This window comes from Arachis hypogaea, chromosome 1, assembly GCF_003086295.3.
Source record: "Arachis hypogaea cultivar Tifrunner chromosome 1, arahy.Tifrunner.gnm2.J5K5, whole genome shotgun sequence".
Taxonomy (NCBI): Eukaryota; Viridiplantae; Streptophyta; class Magnoliopsida; order Fabales; family Fabaceae; genus Arachis; species Arachis hypogaea.
Genome location: NC_092036.1, coordinates 111,056,835 through 111,077,654, shown reverse-complemented (window position 1 = coordinate 111,077,654; position 20,820 = coordinate 111,056,835). Strand labels below are relative to the sequence as shown.

The 20,820-nt window shown below is 30.9% G+C and overlaps 1 long non-coding RNA gene across 1 annotated transcript; it reads right to left on the bottom strand.

Annotated features, from left to right (window-relative positions):
* Positions 1-4,775: 4,775 nt before the first annotated feature.
* LOC140175338 (uncharacterized) lies at positions 4,776-6,071 on the bottom strand. The gene is made up of 3 exons (XR_011865907.1): positions 5,817-6,071; positions 5,678-5,727; positions 4,776-5,118 (listed from the first exon to the last, which is right to left on the bottom strand). It is a non-coding gene; the product is annotated as an uncharacterized lncRNA (long non-coding RNA).
* Between the last annotated feature and the right edge of the window lie 14,749 nt (positions 6,072-20,820).

Genomic DNA, 20,820 nt, shown 5'->3' with positions numbered 1-20,820 from the left:
GATAAATTGACTTTAAGTCTTTAACATACACTCGATAAGAATCGTTTTGCATTAAATTGCTTTAGAGTATCATCTATTTGTATTCAATTATTTTGACGATGTTTAGTAACCCTTATTGGTTGGGAATTAATCGCTGAATATATGTCTCGATTTTTCTCCGAACTCTCCCAACCAATTATTGCGGCATGAGGAATTCACATACACAACCAATTGATTGATTTTGGAAAATCCATCTTGTTTTGGTGAATTCAATCGATTGGATAATACAACTAATCGATTGAATTGTGAGACCTCATATTGTTTTTAATCGATTAGGTAGTAGAAGTAATCGATTGAATTATAAAAATTCACTTTTTATTCATCATTCAATCGATTGGGTCATATGACCAATCGATTGATTTATGCGAAAACCATGCTGCCTTTCATTTTTCAATCGATTGTTTTGTTATACAATGCAATCAACTCGATTGAATTCAATCGATTGATTTGATAATCCAATCGATTGGATTTCAAGAAAACACGATTTCGCGACCCTAGACGAACGTCACAGATCAAATATAAATTTTTAATCCATTAGAATGGCCAAAAGCTTTATTACTATCAACAGAAGACCTAATTTGTTATTGTTTTTGTTTCTGATTGTTAATAAACATAATACATGATTGATCAAATAATAATTTATAAAAAAACAAATAGTTTTTATAATTAAATAAAATATATGAGGTTAATTTGTAATTAACATTAGTTAAAGGACTATGTCGTAGTTGTTAAAAAAACTTAAAAAACATATTTTGTTATGGGACCATTTAATGGTCCAAACGTTCTGAGACCATCGAATCCAGTGTCATCTCAGTCATCCAAAATATGTAAGTTTATTTTATTTTTTATTTTTTTTATATTTCGTAATTATAATTATTATTGTTAGGTGGTTAATTATTATTGTTGTGGATAGAAATTGAATTTAGGAATTATTATCATTTTTAGAGGTAGGTTTTTTTGAAATTTTTTAATATTTTATAATTAAAATTATTATTTTTTAGAAAGTTTATTATTGTTGTTATTATTGTTAGAAGTTGAATAGAAATGTGTATTATTTTTGTACTCTATCATCTAAAATAATATACTTTTAAAAGTATTCTATCGTCCATTTCTCTCATTCTACTAAATAATAACAGAAACCACACTGACAAAATTTTAGATTACATACCATGAAGGAGAAAAATATAAATGTAGAGAACCAGAGGAAGAAGACGAGCAAGTTTGAAAAAGAACACGGAATTTGAAACTGTTGAACGAGTTACACAGTTTTATATTTTCAATAATCCTAAATCGAACTCATTGTTTATCATTGACAAATTTTAATTAATATTAATAAAAGGAAACTCGGACCCTGCAATTTCATTAATATATATATATATATATATATATATATATATATATATATATATAAAGTACGGTCCGTTTTGCATTATTAAAATTCAAATTTTAACCATCAACAAGTCGTACTCTTCGACTTGTTTGTTTATTTTTGTTTAACAAAGAATTCGGACTCATCTAAAAATGACATAAAATTGTCCTACTTTCTCGTTTATCATTCTTTATTTCCATATCTGAAAAAAGCATACTAACGAGTTTCATAACTAAAAAATTGAGCCACAATAATAACATACTAGTGACATATAAACAAATCCAAATCATATTGTAATTCGTGGTAGTATTATCTATCTTAACAAATAAACAAATATCACTTTATTTCACATTCCTAAATATTGTTTTGATACATGATATTAACTAAGTTGACACATTAAGGAATTAATAAGTCACAAAATAAAAAGTTAGAATCCAAATTAAAACAATTATAATTTTAAAGGCCAATCTAAGCATTGACTTTGCAAAAAATAATTTATTTTTCTTCCCCGTTACTTTAAATAGTATTAGCAAGAGGGACTCGAAAATCATTTTTATATATGTATTACACCTGAAATAATATAATTTATGTCTATAATCTTTCATGTATTATATTTGAAATAATAATAATAATAATAATAATAATAATAATAATAATAATAATAATAATAATGTGTTATCTATATTAAAATAGATGCAAAAGTCAAATAAATTAGTACACCAACTGAAAGAAATGGATCAACATTTTTATAATTAAATATTAGTAAAAAAAAACTAGAAACACTTCAAACTCTTTGAGCACCAATCATCAATGCAATATGGATAAAGATTTAGGCATAAAATTCAATGTTAGACGTTAGACCATAGGTTTAGCGTGGTAACACATTGCAACATCTTCTTTATCCTGAGTTCTAATGACGAACTTTTAATTAAAAAAATAATATAAAATAATAATTAAAAATACTATAATAAAATTAAATAATATTTATTAGTTGTTTAATTAATTTTAAATTATTAACTATATTAACAATTTTCATATTGTGTTTCACTTATTTCATTTATCTAATGAAGGTTATCCATAAACAATGTAAGAATGATATAGTCAAATTAAATTTAAATTAAAAAATATAAGAGAGAAAATTCCTTTTCCGCAAAAAAAAATCAAGTATGCTGACAACTTTGATCGATGTTAAAATTGATACTTACATCTAAACTCTAACAATGTATAAAATCAATTCCAACAACTCACCATCCGTATGAACACTAATTTAAAAACATGAAAAGTATCCATCCATTAAATATATTATCTAAACTCTATATGCACTTTTTAAATAATTATCCAAATATTCTCACAAAACTTCATATTAAATGCATAATAAATTTGTCAAATACAAAATTAATCTTTGCCACTTAAATTAATCATCCAAATTTTTAAAAATTATTTTGTTTATGTTAAATTTTAAATTCCAAATCCTAAATTCTTAATTTTAAATTCTAAATTATAAATTTAAATTTTAAAATTGACTAATATTGACTAATTAATTTCTTATACTTTCTCATTTAATATACATGCACTCATAGGAATTCCACTACTTAAATTACTAACTTCATATGTTAGAATTATTGGCCTCAAATAAACTCTTCCAAGGGAATATTTTGAGAAAAAGTTTTTGTAGACAAAAATATGTCAAGTCCCGACAACATCATAGATCGGTTTCTCCATGGAAAACCAAACAAATGAGTTGAGTTAAATAATTATATATTATGAGGTTCTTTCAGGTCTAATAGTTAGTGGCCAACTTATTATCATTATTACAACATAAAATAAATTAAACCAACACTTTGATTTACTTTCCTATTTCGAGAAAATGTTTATTCAACACCTATCAATTTGCTGTGTGGGGGTGTGAGCAATAATGGTTCTTCATTCACTTCACAAAAGAAACCCTAAAAAGAATGTCTATGTTATGTTATGTAGATAGATTTAGTGCCAAATTCTACCTCCCAATCTAACATAACAAGAAACTTATCTGTTTTATTGTTAACTTTGTGTTTTGTTTATTCAACTACTCATACTAAACGGAGTGGTAGACTTTTTTTTTTAATCAGAGACTGATAGGCTTTATAACACCCTTTCTAAGCTTCTAAAAGATGCTTTATTATATACATATATATTTATACTTTTAATTTCTATGATGGAGTCTTTCTTAAGTAATTAGTAGTATTTGTAAAGAGTAACAAAGGAATTTAGAAAATATTCATATATAATGTAGTAAATTTGATTTTTACAATGTTTCGAGGGTTAAATACTTAAATGCATGTCAACGAGCTATAACTTAAATAGTATAGTCTTTTCATTCTCACCTAAAGATCTTAAATTCGAGTCTTACTTCTAATTTTAGAAAAAAAAAATACTTAAATGCATCATATTTTAAAAATAGTAATATTAAAAAGACAAAAAAAATAATTAAAACTTTGCTTTATTTTAAAAATGAAAATACTAGGGTTAAATATTCATATTTCATATTTTTGTTGTAACAATTAATAAATATTAACCAAGATAAATTTTAATTGCTTTTGTCTAATTTTTTTTTACCAAACATTTTTATTTCAAAAAATACTTTACAAATAAGGTCATTTTGTTTTGAAATGTAATTACAATTTTATATCGATTAGAAATGCATCATGCATGTGGTCGCAATTATTGTATATATGTTGTCGTTGCATAGCAATTACAATATCTAGTGCATAAATTATAAACTATTATTTTAATTTCTAAAAATTTAATTTTTAATAAAATAACTCTAAAAAAAGGAATGTCATTTTTGTTCTTGAAAAATAATTTTCATTTAATAAAATACACCAAATATACGAAGACAATAATTGAAAAACTTTTTTTAGAGATTATATTTTAATGTATTATTATTTGCAAGTTTGCTTAGAAAATAAAATCTTTTCATCTTTCATATTTGATAATATCATGCTAACTGAATTTCTTTTTGAGTTTCTTTTTACATGAATGGTAAAAATTGAAAATAAAAAAGGTATATATCAAATTTTTCCTCAATTTTTTGCATCTTCTTTCTAAATGGTTTTCTAATAAATATTCTAACAAAATGTTGAATCAAACTTCCATTTTTTTTGGATTACTTGTCAAAAATTGAAAATTTTTAGAACCAACAAAACAATAATTTACCGTCAATATAATGTTATTAGTTACAACCGCAACCATGGTAAAATAAGATTTTAGAGTAGATAAAATAATACTACTATAAAGCAAAATGTGATTGTACAGTGAGATTAAGCCCTATCACAGCAGAAATTTCAGGTTTTGAATTAGAAAGCAGAATTTAATTTAAAAAACACAATTAAAGACTTATCATGATTTCCCATATCCATATCAAATTAATTTAGATAGTGATGCAGGATTCAACACCAGTAGTAGTTCTTCTTATGGTACACAATTAAACTAGTTAATACTAATTTCTTAGCTGAAAGACTAAGTTAAAATATTAATCTAAATATATAACGAGTTACATATAATAATAATAATAATAATAATAATAATAATAATAATAATAATAATAATAATAAAATATAGTGTCATCACGGTGCTTTTGGAGTGTGATGACCATTAGCCCCCGGTGGTTGGCAGTCTAGCAGTTCCAAATCCATTCTCTCTGTTTTTTCATCATTATTCATATCCTCATCCTGTATATATGCGTATATGTATATGGTTAAGAAATTAAATAACAATGACTTGAGTGTCATATTTTATAGCAACTTTAATTTGATTTAAGAGTAAAGTATTTTTTTAGTTTTTAACCGTTTGAGTTAAGTTTTAATTTTGTCTCTAATATTTTTAATGGCTTATTTTTTTATCTCAAAATATCTCAGTTTATTCTATTTTAGTAATTTGATCTAAATTAAAATTTTTCTTCCAAATATACCATTTTTCTCCATTATGATTTTTTTTTCTAGGTAACGACGTAATTATAGTAGTTATAGTGGTGGTCATAGTAATCTGAGAGTGAAAATCAAAATAATAAAAGAAAGAAAAAAAGTAATAATAAAGGGGAAAAAGGAGTATTTTAAGAAAAAAAAAGTGTTTTTAATTTGACCAAAGGACTAAAATAGAATGAAATAAGATGTTTGGGATAAAAATAAAATATTTTAGACATTAGAGACGAAATTAAAACTTAAATCAAACGCTAAAGATTAAGATAATATTTTATTTTTTAATTTAATTTAGAAAGATGATTGAATGCACCTTGTGGTTACCACCATGGGCTTGAGAACCTTGCATGAGGCTTTCACTTCCTGCTTATATATATCAAACCATTCGTTAGGAGACTAATTAAAAGTATATATAAATAAATATGAAGGAGAACCAGAAGAAATTAATATACTTGTAATTGGAACTGCTTTCAAGCATATAAGAAGATGAGAAAACGCAAGAAGAATCACTAGCACACCCAAGGTACGATGTTGAATAGTAGTAGATCTTGCCATTATTCTTATTAATGAATAATCTCTAATGTTCCCCCCCTGCTGCTTCAATTCTAATTTCTTGCTAGCTAGCTACATGGTTCTCAATCTATATATACATGCACAAGCTTAAGCTAATTAAGGTATGTAGTTTTTTTTTATTTTGTTTTGAGAGCGTGGAAATTGCATCAAAGTTAGTGACATTATTATGTTATTGCGAAAGTCAAAAAGGTGATAGCGACTCATAATTTCTCAACGTGTTTCCACTTTCCACTAGCTAGCTACTCTCTTTTCATTCATGTATGTGAAAACACACAAGGGAATATTTTTAAATTTGAAGTAGCTAGCACACTACCAAAGTGGAAAGGTGACACGCAAATTAAAATGATGTCGGTGTGGAAATTAAAAAGCCAGTGCAACTTGGTGGAAACTAACACTACTACTGATCCAAATAAAACAAGTCAAGTTCTATTATATTATATTCTAGTGGGAAATATCATTAATTAAACATAATCACCCACATTCCAATGCATATGCACTGCGTTAATATACAATAATAGAGATTACATGCAAGAATATACACCGCATATATAGCTCTAGTAATTAATTAATTCCTTTTGAGCAGAGTCCCATTTTGATTCTAATGGAATTCAAGTTTTCTAGATGATAAGTATTTAATTTTTCCAGCTAAGTCCGATGATCCATGGCATACAGTGTGAGAGTATAAAGAAAATGTTATACTATTAAACTATATGTTCTGCACAAGAATAATTACTCCATTATATTAATTAAATAAATTTGTTATGCTATTAGTTTATAAAGTTTAATGGATATATCATAAAAAGTATACACTCTTTAACTTGTAATGTTGTCAAATTACGATATTAAAACAGTATGTTAAAGGTAATAAATATCTACAAACGGTCACATCGAAAAGATGTAATAAAAAAAAACATAGTTGCTTTTCACTATCACTTAAGAATATTACTGACTTAATCTTTTGAGTGTCTTTGCAAGTTGTCCTTCCAACCTAGTTCCAATATAATTCAAAGTAAAATCTTCAAAACTCTTTGGCTCATGACCACATGTACGAACATCTGGCGCCGTCTATGAAAAACCTAAAAGGTTGATACCATGGCTGATCGAGAAGTTAAATCTATGTACAAATAATTTCAAATATTCCGTTCAAGGAACAGCGAGATGAGGATCATGAACGTGAGAGAGAAATCACCTTCAATCCCAATGAGGGAGAACGTCAGCAAAGTCCCCCAGGTTTCAAACATAGAGAGGTTTAAAACACTAGTGGTTGGCATTTTGTTGGTTTAGGAAAGATTATGTCCATGCGATGCAGGAAATGCGTCATCAAGTACAAGAATTAAAATGACAGCTGGCAGAATGACCGATGTCACATCAATCTCGGTCTCGAAATTAAATAAGGGATCGACGTAATAGTCGTGACAGAAGGATCCTAGAGTGAGTTCATAAATGACATCAGGAGGATGATTGTCGTTGTTGTTTTCCTTCACCTCAAAAAAATAGGAGAGAGTCTCCTCGATGTGAAGAACAACGTCGTGAGCCAAAAAAGAGGGTAAGGACTGACTCTTGTTCAGCCCAATCTAAAAGGAGACCAAGTCCTAAAAGGCATAGGGATACCGGGAGCATGTCATCATGAGACATACTCCATTTGCTCCACATGTTCTTCAAGTCCACTTGCCAAAGCACTTTGATAAACGAACAGACTTGAAGTATGAGGGGAAGTCGAATTCTCAGGAGCACATAAATGTCTTTGAGGTGAGAATGAATCTAGAGAGAGTTGGGGATACTATAAGATGTAAAATTTTCTCTATTTCATTATCTGGACCAGCAATAAAATGGTTTAACACCCTACCTTCTGGCTTTATATATTCTTTTGTTGATATTAAGACAATGTTTGTTGCACATTTCACTATTAAAAGAACTCAAGTCAAGCATTTGATCTCTTTATTTGGTGTAGAGCAAAGAGTTAAAGAAAGCATATGAGATTACTTGAATTGCTTTAATAAATGATTGTTGGAAGTCAAGACACGAACTCATGAAGTCGTATGTTTGTGCCTTACCACTGGCTTATTAGAAGGGAATTTCAGATGACACTGAACATCCAAAGATGTTAAATCTATGGAGGAGACCCATCAAATTGCTTTGGAATATATGCAACTTAAAAGTGGTGCCAAATGTCAAATAAACAAAAAAACCCAACTCCATCACCTAATAAGGCTGGAAGTTTGGGGCAATCGTCTACACCAAAGGCGTCGACACCACGAGTTGGCAAGTTCTTAACATATATACCGTTGGAAGCTTCTGTAACAATTGCGAATTAATGAACCAATTAATTAATGTTAAATAATAATAATTTAATTGCCCGAATCAGGTTCAAAATTTTAGAATATTAATTAGAAAATTTAAATATGATATTTGGACTCAGTAAATTTTTCTGAGTTGGAAGATGTATTTTTCTTCAGAAAATTACATAAAAATGCATACCGGTAAATTGACCAGCAGTACCGGCTTAAGTCTTTCCGGTACTATGCGAGAATAATAAAAATAGTAGAAAAATTTAGAAAATAAATTAAAGTTAAAAAATGGGTATTAATTTAAACGTTTGGCCCGAAATTAGGTTAAACAGACCAAAAACACTAACGGGTTAGACCGGGTCCAAGTTGGGTCCAAGCCCAACATATAAATACACTCAAATGACCACATTTCAGCCACTTTCTCCCCATTGCAACAGAAGCAACGTGAGTTGGGAGAAGAGAGCAAGGGTTCCAAAAATTTACTATCCACATCTCACTTTAATTGATCATATCTTGAGTTACGGTGCTCCGATTCGCGTGTCATCGGCGGCTACGTGAAGCTCTTGCCGAGCCCATCATTTCTACCTAAGTATTACTGGTGAGAAATCATGTTTCACACTCCCTTTCTCAGCCCTAACATTTTTGACGTTTTTAGGTTTGGGTTTTGAAGGAGTTTTGTGATTTTGATTGTTTAGGGATGATCTAGCGTTAGAGCATTGTTGTGTTTCGCCCCTATTTTCTTTGGGTGATCTACCATTAGAACATTGTTGTGTTTCGCCCCTATTTCCTTTGGAGAAGGTGAGTTGCTTCAAAATCTTTGTGGTTTGATATTTTGTGGATCCTAGATATTCATTTGGGATATATTGCTTGTGTATAGCTTGAAATTGATGTTATTGGTGTTGATTTGGAGCATTGGATTTGAGTTGGTAGATTGTTGGTGATTGAAAGCTTGGTTGGACTCAATTTTGGAATTTTGTGCATATTGAAAATCGGCCAAGGTATGGTTTCAGCTTCCTCTATGTAGTATATAATATTCATGGACACTTAGGCTAGTGACCCATAGGATAGGTTTGAATTAAAATGGTTGTTGAGTTGTTGAATGATGATGTATGATGATTTATGATGAGTTGATGCTTTTTTAGTTTAATTATAATGATTGATAATGATATGATGATGATGAATGATTGTGTGGATTGAAAAGTGGTTTGGTATGATATATGTGATGTTGAGGTTGATGAAATGATAAATCTGAATGAGGATTGATTATACTGTTATACATTTGATGTTGAAGTTGAGAATAATGCAATGTGAAGAAAATTTTGGTAAGAATGGTGTAATATGATACAAGGGGTAGATTTTGATGTAAAATGGAGTTTGGAATGGTTTTATTTGGTTTTGGTTGAGTATTGCAAGAAATTGAGAAATTTGTGAAAATTGGTAAAAAATTGGTTTTTAGTGAACTTTAACAGGTCATAAATTATACCTCAGTTTTCAAAATTGGTTCAAAGTTATTTAGAATTAAAGTTTATTGAAAGGTCTTCAAATTGATATAAAGTTTGTAAAATTTGGATTTTCGTAGAGGAAGTTATGATCATTCAAAGTTTGGTGTCAAAATCTGAAATTCTGCAAAGTTGACGAATTTTGTGATTTCTTATGTGCGCACGCACAGCCCTGTGTATACGCACACACGGGAACAGGGCTACTGGTAAGAGTGTCAGCACGCCCTGTGCGCTCACATAACAAATGAAGTTTTACAATCTGTGCGCACGCACAGCCCTGTGCGCACGCACACGTTGGAAAGGACAATCTATTGAGGGCGCTAGCATGCCTTGTGCGAGCGAACAGAATTGCAAATTTTGGTACCTGTGTGTACGCACACCTCTATGCGTACACACACGTTTTGAAATTTTCTCTGGGCGTGAGCACGCTTACTCCTGTGCGTACGCACATGTTTGTATACTTCTGTGACACCTAATTAAGACTCTTTGGATTAATATTGGGCATTAAAACATGGGAAACGTCTTTGGATATTTGATTTGGTATTATTTTGAGAAGTTAGAAAACAGAGGCTTAGGATTCTGGAGTACTAAGGATGGATCTGATGAAATGAGAAAGGAGAAAGATACCTGAATTGAGAAAATTGACGAACTGATGATTTCGGAATGGCAATGTTGAAATGGCAGTGGTTGAAAAGAGTCGAGAACTCGGAATGGAATGATGGATCCATGATATATTGAAAATGTTTTTTGAAAAATCACTGAATCATTATTTTATACTGAGAAATGATGAGACGATATGCACCTGGCAGGGACGGTCGTTAATCCCGCCTGTCGAGGTAGCGAGAAATGATGAGACGCTATATGCCTGGCAGGGACGGTGGTTAATCCTGCTTACGTTGAGATGTGAGGTCTGTGGCAAGAGTATCCCGCTCGCATCCCTTCATATTAATGGAGTGTGCAGGTACAAAATCCTGGACTATGTTCCGAGCACCATATCTCGGGGGTTCCCAATGATGATTCCGAAGGGCGACATCTCCATGGAGATGTGTTGGGTTGGCAGTTGAACGACAATGTGATATCACAGCCAATAGGGCAGGCATTTATCATGTGCATCTTCTATCTATTTGTTTGCTTTTCTAACTTGAAATTGTCTGCCTAATTGTATAAGATGTCTAATTGTATACTTGAATTACTTGCCTTACATGCCAATACTTGTGTTTTACTTGCATTGTATATAATTGTGCTTTCTACTGGGATTGAGGAGGCTCGGAAGGCAGTGGCGATGGGATCGCATGGAGGATAGGTTGGCGAAGACTGTGGGACAGCGGAGAACTGTTAGACTAGAAAATTCCTTAAGTTAGATTGCCCCTTAAGTTATGTTAAGCTTTTAAGTTATGTTATGGTTTTAATTTATGCTTTGTTGTTTTAGATATGCCTTAAGAGGAATCTTGTGATGGATATGACGTTCTAGGATTGCCTCTGGCGTCCCTGAGTCTTATATCTTACATCATTGGGCACTGTTACCATATTGAGAACCTCTGGTTCTCATACCATATTATGTTGTTGTTTTTCAGATGCAGGTCGTAACCCACCTCGGTGAGTTATTCTGATGGTGACAGAGCGGAGGATCCCTGGATACGTTTTGGATGTCTTTCGTTTATTTGATTTTATATCTCTCATCTTTTGTATTTTACCTTTGCTTAGAGGCTCAGTTTGAGAGAAAAACTTGTATAAGCTTTTTTATAAACTTTCAGATTTATTTATGGTCTGTATATAGCTAGCCGGCTTAAACTCCACGAGCCGTGGCTAGATCTTTACACTATTATACTCTGATATTTTGTTATATTGTATCTCTTTTTTGTGTGTTAAGTTAGTAACTTCGTGTGTACGTTTCGCGCTTTTAAATTCCGTATTTGAGCTTATTTTCTTCATCGGGCTTCTAGAATTATTATTTCTTTCTATATATATTTATGTATAAGCTTTATGATTGTCGTAACCTCTGATTAACTTTTGCTTTACGACTAGAGGTAAGGCCTAGGGTAATTAGGGTGTTACAGCTTCGCTAACTGAAATCTACCAACAGGTGTCACAGAGAGGAATACTTTCCAAGGCAAGGCAGATCTGACCTAGGGCTTCTCTGAAAAAGTCACAATACTATGACTACCACAAGTCCCATAGCCACAAGGCTGAAGATTGCATTGATCTAAAGGATGCCTTGGAGTAAGCAATTCAGGATGGGAAGCTTCTTGAGTTTGTTCAGCATGTTAGACCACTAAGATGGCATAATAATGATGAAGATTGGGAAGCTAGGAACCCTAGAAATGCCAAATCCATTGAGATCCTAGATGATACTACTCAAGTAATGGTGAATGTGGTTGTAGGGAAGAATGAATTGGCAAAATCTAGGAATGTGTTGAAAAAGAATATCAAGGTTGTAACCTCAAAAGTCTTGAAGGTTGAAAATTTTTCAACTATCCAATTCACTATAGATGATTTCCAATATGCCACATCTGACGATGATAAAGCATTGGTAATCACATGTAAGCTGAGAAATGGCATAGTTAAAAGAATTTTGGTTGATACTGGAGCGAATTCAAATATGCTCTTTAGAAATGTCTATGATACCCTGGGTTTGAAGGATCAGCACTTGAAACCATGTCTCCCAGCAGTAATGGATTTAGGAGATCATTTTATCAAGCCTGATGGGACTATAGATCTCATTTTTACAGTTGGAAAAGGTGATGATATCCGCGTGGTACAGACTGAGTTCGTGGTCCTAAAAGATTCTACAACATATAATATAATCCTTGAAAGAAAGAAGATCAATGATCTCTGTGCCTTTATTTTAACAAAGTTTTCAGTAATGAAGTTTCTGACTTTAGAAGGTCAGGTGACCACTATTTGAGGAGATCAAGTAGCTGCTATAAAGTGCAACAAGGCAATTTTGACTTTAAGGGATAAAACCAAGGATTCTACTGGGGTATTTCTGGTAGATCTGGGCTCACGAGTTCTAGAGAAGCCGAGGCCAGAGCCTAAGAAAAACTTGGAAAAGTTCCAAATTGGCGATGTTGCCGCCAATTATACCATGATTAACAGAGATCTATTTCAACCCCTGAAGTCAAAACTTCTTGAGAGTTAATGTAAACTTGTTTGCATAGGAACCTTTCGATATGCCTAAAATAGATCCCACATTCATGTCTCATCAACTTGCTATTGATGTATTCATGTCGGTTGCACAACGATGTCGAATGATATTGTCAGACTGAGCTGTCGAGGTCAAGAAGCAAGTTTAAGGGTTATTAGATGCTAGGTTTATATGCGAATTAACTTATTCAATACATCAAATGGTTTAATTATTAAAAAATCTAATGAAAAATAGCGAATGTGTGTTGATTATACTAATTTAAATAAAGCGTGCCCAAAACATTATTTTCCATTACCTAACATTGGTAATATGATTGATTCTGCCTTGGGATATTAGATTCTAAATTTATTGGTAATATGATTGATTCTACCTTGGAATATCAGATTCTAAATTTTTTGGATGCATACAGTGGTTATAACCAAATATTAATACATCCACCTGATGAAGATAAATTGCTTTCTTTACTTTAGAAGAAATTTATTGTTATACTGTGATGCTTTTACGAGATTTACACTAAGGACTATTATATCTAACGAAAAAAATAATGGATATTGATCTATATATTAATTTTTCTTAAAAACTAAAATCTACACGTTTAAAATTTTTGAAGATTAATTTGAGTAATTATTTTTTTATTTGTGAGATGGGTCGATCAGTCTATAATCTTTAACATTATAACATGAATAATACTAAAGGGCCAATATATATAATTTATTATTTTTTATTAGTAGATATTAATATTTAAAAATGTAAACTAAAAATATAGTTAGATTGTTGGACAAAATACTAAACTACTAAACTACTAATTAAAAATGTTTGCCAATATAAAATAAATGCTACTCTTAAACTTTTTTATTACAATATCACAAATTTATCTATACTACATACTCTGACAAATAATATTTATTAAACCACTCTTCCACCTTAGCCCATGATAACAATAAAGACGTCTCACGGCCCACAAATTCAGCCCAACAGAATACACAAATTAAATTATAATTTAGTCTTTATCTTATCTTATAGTTATCTTTATCTTTATCTCTATCTTATCTTTATCTACTTTTATCTTTCATAGGCCAATACTCTATATATACTTAGTTTTACCTTCATAGTTTACAATTTTCATTCAACAATCAATAAAATTTCTTCATCTTTTTCTTTCACAATTTTCTTATTTTGCTATTCTTTCACAATTTTATTATGGTATCAGAGCTCCTTTTGAGCTCTGCTGACATCCATGGATCAAGGAGAAAGGGCACACCAGCAACTTCATCCGGAGTCTCTTTTGGACCTTTCGTCAGCCCAACACTTTTCTTTCATGGCACTTCCTTTCAATGAAGAAGCTCGTCCTTCAAACCAACTTGAGCTTCTGCCAAGTCCAACTACTCATTATCTTTGTTCTTTCAATACCTTTTCTACTGTTAACAATTCTTCAAATCGAGATTCATTCTTGAATACTTGGATCATTGATTCTGGTGCCACAGATCACATTGCATCAAATTTGTCTTGGTTTATTTCTTACACACAAATTTCTCCTATTATTGTTCATTTACCAAATGGTTCTCGAACTACTGTTTCTTATAAAGGCATCGTGCAATTTTTACCATCCTTGGTTCTTCATGATGTTCTTTATTCACCTCATTTCAACTTTAATATTATTTCTGTTTCAAAAATTACTTCAGCACTCATATGTGAACTCACTTTTTCATGTTCTTCTTGCACTCTACAGAGCAACAATTTGGGGACAGTTGATTTGGCCAGAATGAGAGAGGGATTATATGTCTTTGAACCCAATTTCGGTAAAAATCCATCCACTACACACTTCATAAATTCTATCCAATCTCCACCCATTACACCTTCCAATATATGGCATTTTCGTTTAGGACACCTTTCCGGGAAAAGACTTAATCATTTACATAAACAATTTCCTTTTATCTCTATGCATCATGATGAGGCTTGTGATATTTGTCATCTTTCTAAACAAAAGAAACTTTCATTTTCTCAAAGTTTTAACAAAGCCAATGCAAGTTTTGATTTATTACACTTTGATATTTGGGGTCCGTTTCGACAAAATTCTATTCATAATCATAAATATTTTTTTACTATTGTTGATGATTTTAGCCGTTTTACATGGGTTACTTTATTAAAATCAAAAGGAGAAGTACAAAATCAAATAAAAAATTTTATTACTTTAATTGAAACACAATTCAACTCCAAAGTCAAAACTATTCGTTCCGATAATGGACTAGAATTTATTTTACCTGATTTTTATGCTTCAAAGGGCATCATTCATCAACGTAGTTGTGTTGAAACTCCTCAACAAAATGGAAGGGTAGAACGCAAGCATCAACATATTTTGAATATAGCTCGTGCTCTTATGTTTCAATCTAATTTACCATCATCTTTTTGGTCTTATGCTGTTAGACATGCTGTTTATTTACTTAATAGAGTTCCATCATCCGCAATTAATTTTAAAACACCATTTGAGATTTTATTCAATCATCCACCAAATTATCATGACATTAAAGTTTTTGGATGTTTATGTTTTGTTTCTACCCAAATGGTAAATAGATCAAAATTTGATCCAAGAGCCAAAAAGGCTGTATTTATTGGCTTTCAATCTGGTTTTAAAGGGTATATTGTTTATGTTTTAGAAGATAAAAGAATTGAGATTTCTAGAAACGTGATTTTTTATGAAAAGATCTTGCCCTTAGTCACAAAAAATGTCCAATTCCAGACACTCAGCCCAACATTGCCAAACACACCTTCTCAAAAACAAGATTTAGTTAGTCTTCCAGTTGAACCCTCACATATACCCATTGACCCAACTCCACCTAGTTCTTTATTTTCTCCAACAACCTCTCCTTCTTCCTCACTATCGTTTCCTAACCAAGTTGAACCCATGACCACCGAATCACTTTCAACACTAGACACCAGTCCACCATCACCTTCTCATCCCCCGTCACCTTCTTCACCACCTGAGCAACCCCATCCTCGTCATTCTGACCGGCCTCACCGACCTCCAGCATATCTCTCTGATTACTTGTGTAATTCCTCTCTCATCTCTACAAATCAATCTCCCTCAAAGTGCAAGTACCCTTTATCTTCAGTTATGTCTTTTTCTTCTCTTTCATCTTCACATAAAAGGTTTCTTTTATCTCTACATTCTGACGTTGAGCCAAAGTCTTTTAAGGACGCCAATCAACACTCTAATTGGCGTAGTGCTATGAAAGATGAGTTGGATGCTCTTGAGCTGAACAAAACTTGGCGTCTTGTTGATTGCCCTGCAGGGGTTAAGCCGGTTGGATGTAAATGGGTCTATCGCATCAAACGCAAGCCTGACGGTTCAGTTGATTGATATAAAGCACGCCTTGTGGCTAAAGGGTTCACTCAAACTGAAGGTGTTGATTTCTTGGAAACTTTCTCCCCTGTTGTCAAGCCTGCCACTATCAGATTAGTTTTGGCATTGGCCTCTATGAAGCATTGGCCTATACATCAGTTGGATGTCAATAATGCTTTCTTACATGGGGATCTTTCTGAGGATGTTTATATGACTCTGCCACCCGGATTTATATCTCCTCAACCGAATCAATGCTGTAAGCTACTAAAGTCACTGTATGGTTTACGACAATCTAGTCGTATGTGGTGTGACAAACTTTCTCATCTTTTGCTATCTCATGGATATCAACAGACCTCATCTGATTATAGTTTATTTGTCAAATTCATTGGTGATCAAATTTCTATCCTTTTAGTCTATGTTGACGACATTGTTCTCACTGGTAATTCCATTTCTGAACTTGCTGTCATTAAGTCTATTTTACACCAACACTTTCGAATTAAAGACTTGGGCCCATTAAAATATTTTTTGGGTATTGAAGTTGCTCAATCAGAGAAGGGAATTTGCTTATCTCAGAGAAAATATTGTCTTGATCTTTTAGAGGATTCTGGTTTATTAGGTGCTAAACCTGCCTCTGTTCCAATGGATAGTACCACAAGACTATATCAAGACAAAAGTCCCCTGCTATCCGACCCTTTTGTATATCGTCGTTTGGTTGGCCGTCTTATCTATCTCACCACTACTCGACCGGACATTATGTATGCCACTCAACAATTAAGTCAATTCATGGCATCTCCTACTGAATCTCATCTTCAAGCTGCCAAGCATGTGTTACGATATCTGAAAACTAGTCCCGGCAAAGGACTTTTCTTTCCAAGGGAATCAGAAATTCAGCTTCTCGGCTTCAGCGACTCTGATTGGGCTGGATGTCTTGACACTCGGCGATCTTTAACAGGTTATTGTTTCTTCTTAGGCAGTTCTTTAGTCTCTTAGAAGACCAAGAAACAAACCACCGTTGCCCGCTCTTCCACGGAAGCAGAATATCGTGCACTTGCCAGCACAACTTGTGAACTTCAATGGATACTAAATGTGCTACAATTTTTACGCATCTCTCCTATCCGCCCACCAGTTTTATATTGTGATAATCAGAGTGCTCTTCATATTGCTGCTAACCCGGTTTTTCATGAACGGACCAAACACTTAGAGGTTGATTGCCACTTGGTTCGACAAAAAGCTCAAGCTGGAGTGATGAAACTTCTCCCAATTCCTTCTTCTGGGCAACTAGCTGACATCTTCACCAAGCCTTTGTCTCCTCAACCCTTCTATCTTAATCTGAATAAGCTTAGTGTTCTCGACATCTTCCAGCTTGCGGGGCATATTAAACCACTCTTCCACCTTAGCCCATGATAACAATAAAGACGTCTCACGGCCCACAAATTCAGCCCAACAGAATACACAAATTAAATTATAATTTAGTCTTTATATTATCTTATAGTTATATTTTAAAAACTTTTATTCACTATTTAATCTGAACCAAGTTTTGAATCTACAAATAAATTAGAATTGTACCAAGACTTTTTTGTAGGTTATTGACTATGCTTCTTTCCCCCACCCAAAACTCAGCAGAATAAAGCAATGTATACAGAATTCGAAGTTTCTGATTTATTCTTGCGTCCATCATTAACTTTTGATTTTATTTTGTTACATTTTTAACCTATTTTGGACCATTTGACTATTTGGTCATATATAGATTATTTTTATCACCGTCGTATATATATTATGTAGGGTTATTAGGGTTATGCCTAACTCCAATGACTTTTGTTGAACAGTTGTTTCATTTGTACTTTTTTTTGGTAAAAGCCAAACTAAAGTATATAACTAATGTCAAGCCCATGTGATGGGTTGATGGAACACTAATTTTAAAGTCAATGTACTCATTTTTAGAGTTTAGAGTGCATGGATGCATGACATCATGATGCACACCAATAGTTTTCTGCATTCACTTAATTAAATTTGGTTTCTTAAAGTTCAAAATAAAAAATCAAAATTTATCTCTTTCACACACTAGCTACACTACTCCTTTTATTATTTTATAAGTATTATTTTTACTACAAAATTAGCAATCAAAAGCCTTTGTTTATTTTTACTTTTTAGAAGGGTGGTTATTCTTTGAGAATAGAAATTTAATTTTAGAAAAACACAGAAACAACATAAATCTTTGTGCTTGTAATTTAAATTTATAACAAGCAGCGGTAAAACTAACTGCATTTGATTATAAAAATAAGATCTTGACATATAAATATAGAGACACACAATTATATTTGATAGATGAAATATAAATAAAGATATTATATCTTGTAATACTAAATCGGTATATATTATATCTAAGATATATATTAGATAAAAACACAATTTATTTTATCATTTTTTTATTTTATTGTCATTATTAAATTTTTATAATTATATTTTTTATTTTAAATTTTGGGTGAAAAAAAAGGTAAATTAAACTTTTTTATTATTTGTTCTATTTTATATTTAATTTGTCACCAAATAAAGGATAAATTACTAAAAAGGTACTTAGATTATTTTATTGTTGACAAAAATATTCTTAAGTTTTATTATTGACAAAAATACCCTCAAATTATTTAAAAACGTGATAAAAATAAATATTCATATGCTCAGATGTTTTATATTAACAAAAAAAATATGTCAAATAAAGTTTTTTTGTGATAAGTGAGACTCTAAAATTAGCAAATGAGTCATGACTTACTTTTTCATTAATAGAGAAGGCTTTTAATCATGACTGAGTACTTTTGGAATATTTTTAAATTATTTGAGAGATTTTTATCGATAATAAAATTCAGTGATAATTTTGTTAGCGTCAAAATAATTCAAGTGTATTTTTGGTGGTTTATTCCCAAACAAAATATAAAATTATTATTTTTTTAGTCTCTGTGTGTCATTTTTTAAAAATTTTGTCTTATCCTATCCTCAACGTCAAACACTAAAACGTTGAGTACCGTCGAATTTATCAGCGGAATAATAAAAATAATCCGTCAATAAATTAGTTACGTCAAATTTTACGTCGGATACAATCCGACGGTATAAATCTCGCTGGTAATTTATTACCGACGAATTTATTTTTCCGACGGTGAGTTACAGAAAAATTAGTATCAAAATATGATGTTAAGGTTACAAAAATTTGATGTTAGTTACCATTAAAAATTATTCGATAATAAATTTGGCACCAGACATAAATTCAACCATAAATCTGATAATATTCAACATAATTTAAGGAATAAACATTCATCTCCAACAAAAGAATTAGGGATATTTATGGTCTAATTCAGCCGAAAATTTTGAACTAAATTAATTTATTCGAACTAAATTTCGATATTATTTCATTTGAATTTGATTGAACTCGAAATCAAATAATTTTATCCGGTCATATTATATTCTGAATTCAGCTATTATTCGATCCCATCGATTGAATAAAAAAATTAAAAAATATGAATTAAAACCCATGCCAACATGTTAGTGCAACTAAACTCTATACTAACCTACTACAATTTTTTTCTTCTTCTTCTTTTCTTTCTTTATATCAAAACAGTATTCCACTATCTTTGTTTCTCTCGTTAACTCTATTTTCATTTTTCACATCACTCCAAGCTATTCCTCATTTGAAATTTCTTCTTCAATTCTTACTTTCAATTAAGTTTTTTCATTAATTTTTTTTATAAAATAATAAGAATAAATATAAAAGATACAACGAAAACAAAAAATAGATAAGTAATTTTTTTATTAAATTTCTAAAAAATCTGTTCGTTTCTTAGCAACTTAAGTCATTAAAAGAATTTTTTCTACTAAACTTTCAAAAAACTTATCCTTAACAACCTAAATCAAAAGGCTAAAATTAAAAGAATTAACACTAAGAATTATATTAAGTTGGATACTTCAAATTTTTTCATACAACAAACAAACTAAATCATTTATCTTACCGCTTGATCACACAAGATAAAAACGTGCATAAAACAACTTAGAATTTTTATTAATTAAAAAGTGATTAGATTGTCTCATAAAAATGTTTAAATAGACCCTTAACAAATTAGTCTAGAGGTCAAATTTTTTTAGATATGACCCTAAAATTAACTCTACTAATTTAAATTAGATTTTATTTAAGTTAAAGCTCCTAAAATATATAATAACTAATTTAAATTAGATTTTATCTTATTAAATTATATCAAATTTGATTTAAACTTAAAACTCTTAAACTTACAAATAAGCAAATCAAAACCAAATCAAATTTTTTGACAATTCTTAACAACAAAACAAAATGAAATATAGATTAAATAATTTTAAAATTAATACCAAATTTATGTTTTCTACTTAACTTAAAAAATATTATTAAACTTCTTACTATCGTAACTTAATCCAATAAATCTTGTACTTTTTTCTTTAGTTAACAATTGATATATTTTATGAGCACTGCTAAGTTTTTAAGGCTTTCCTTAAACTTCTTTAGTGATAAAACCTTTCAAAAAATATGAAATTTTTATTTTACCCTTTTGTCTTAGAATATGCATATTATCCTTTCGAACATATATCATTTTTATT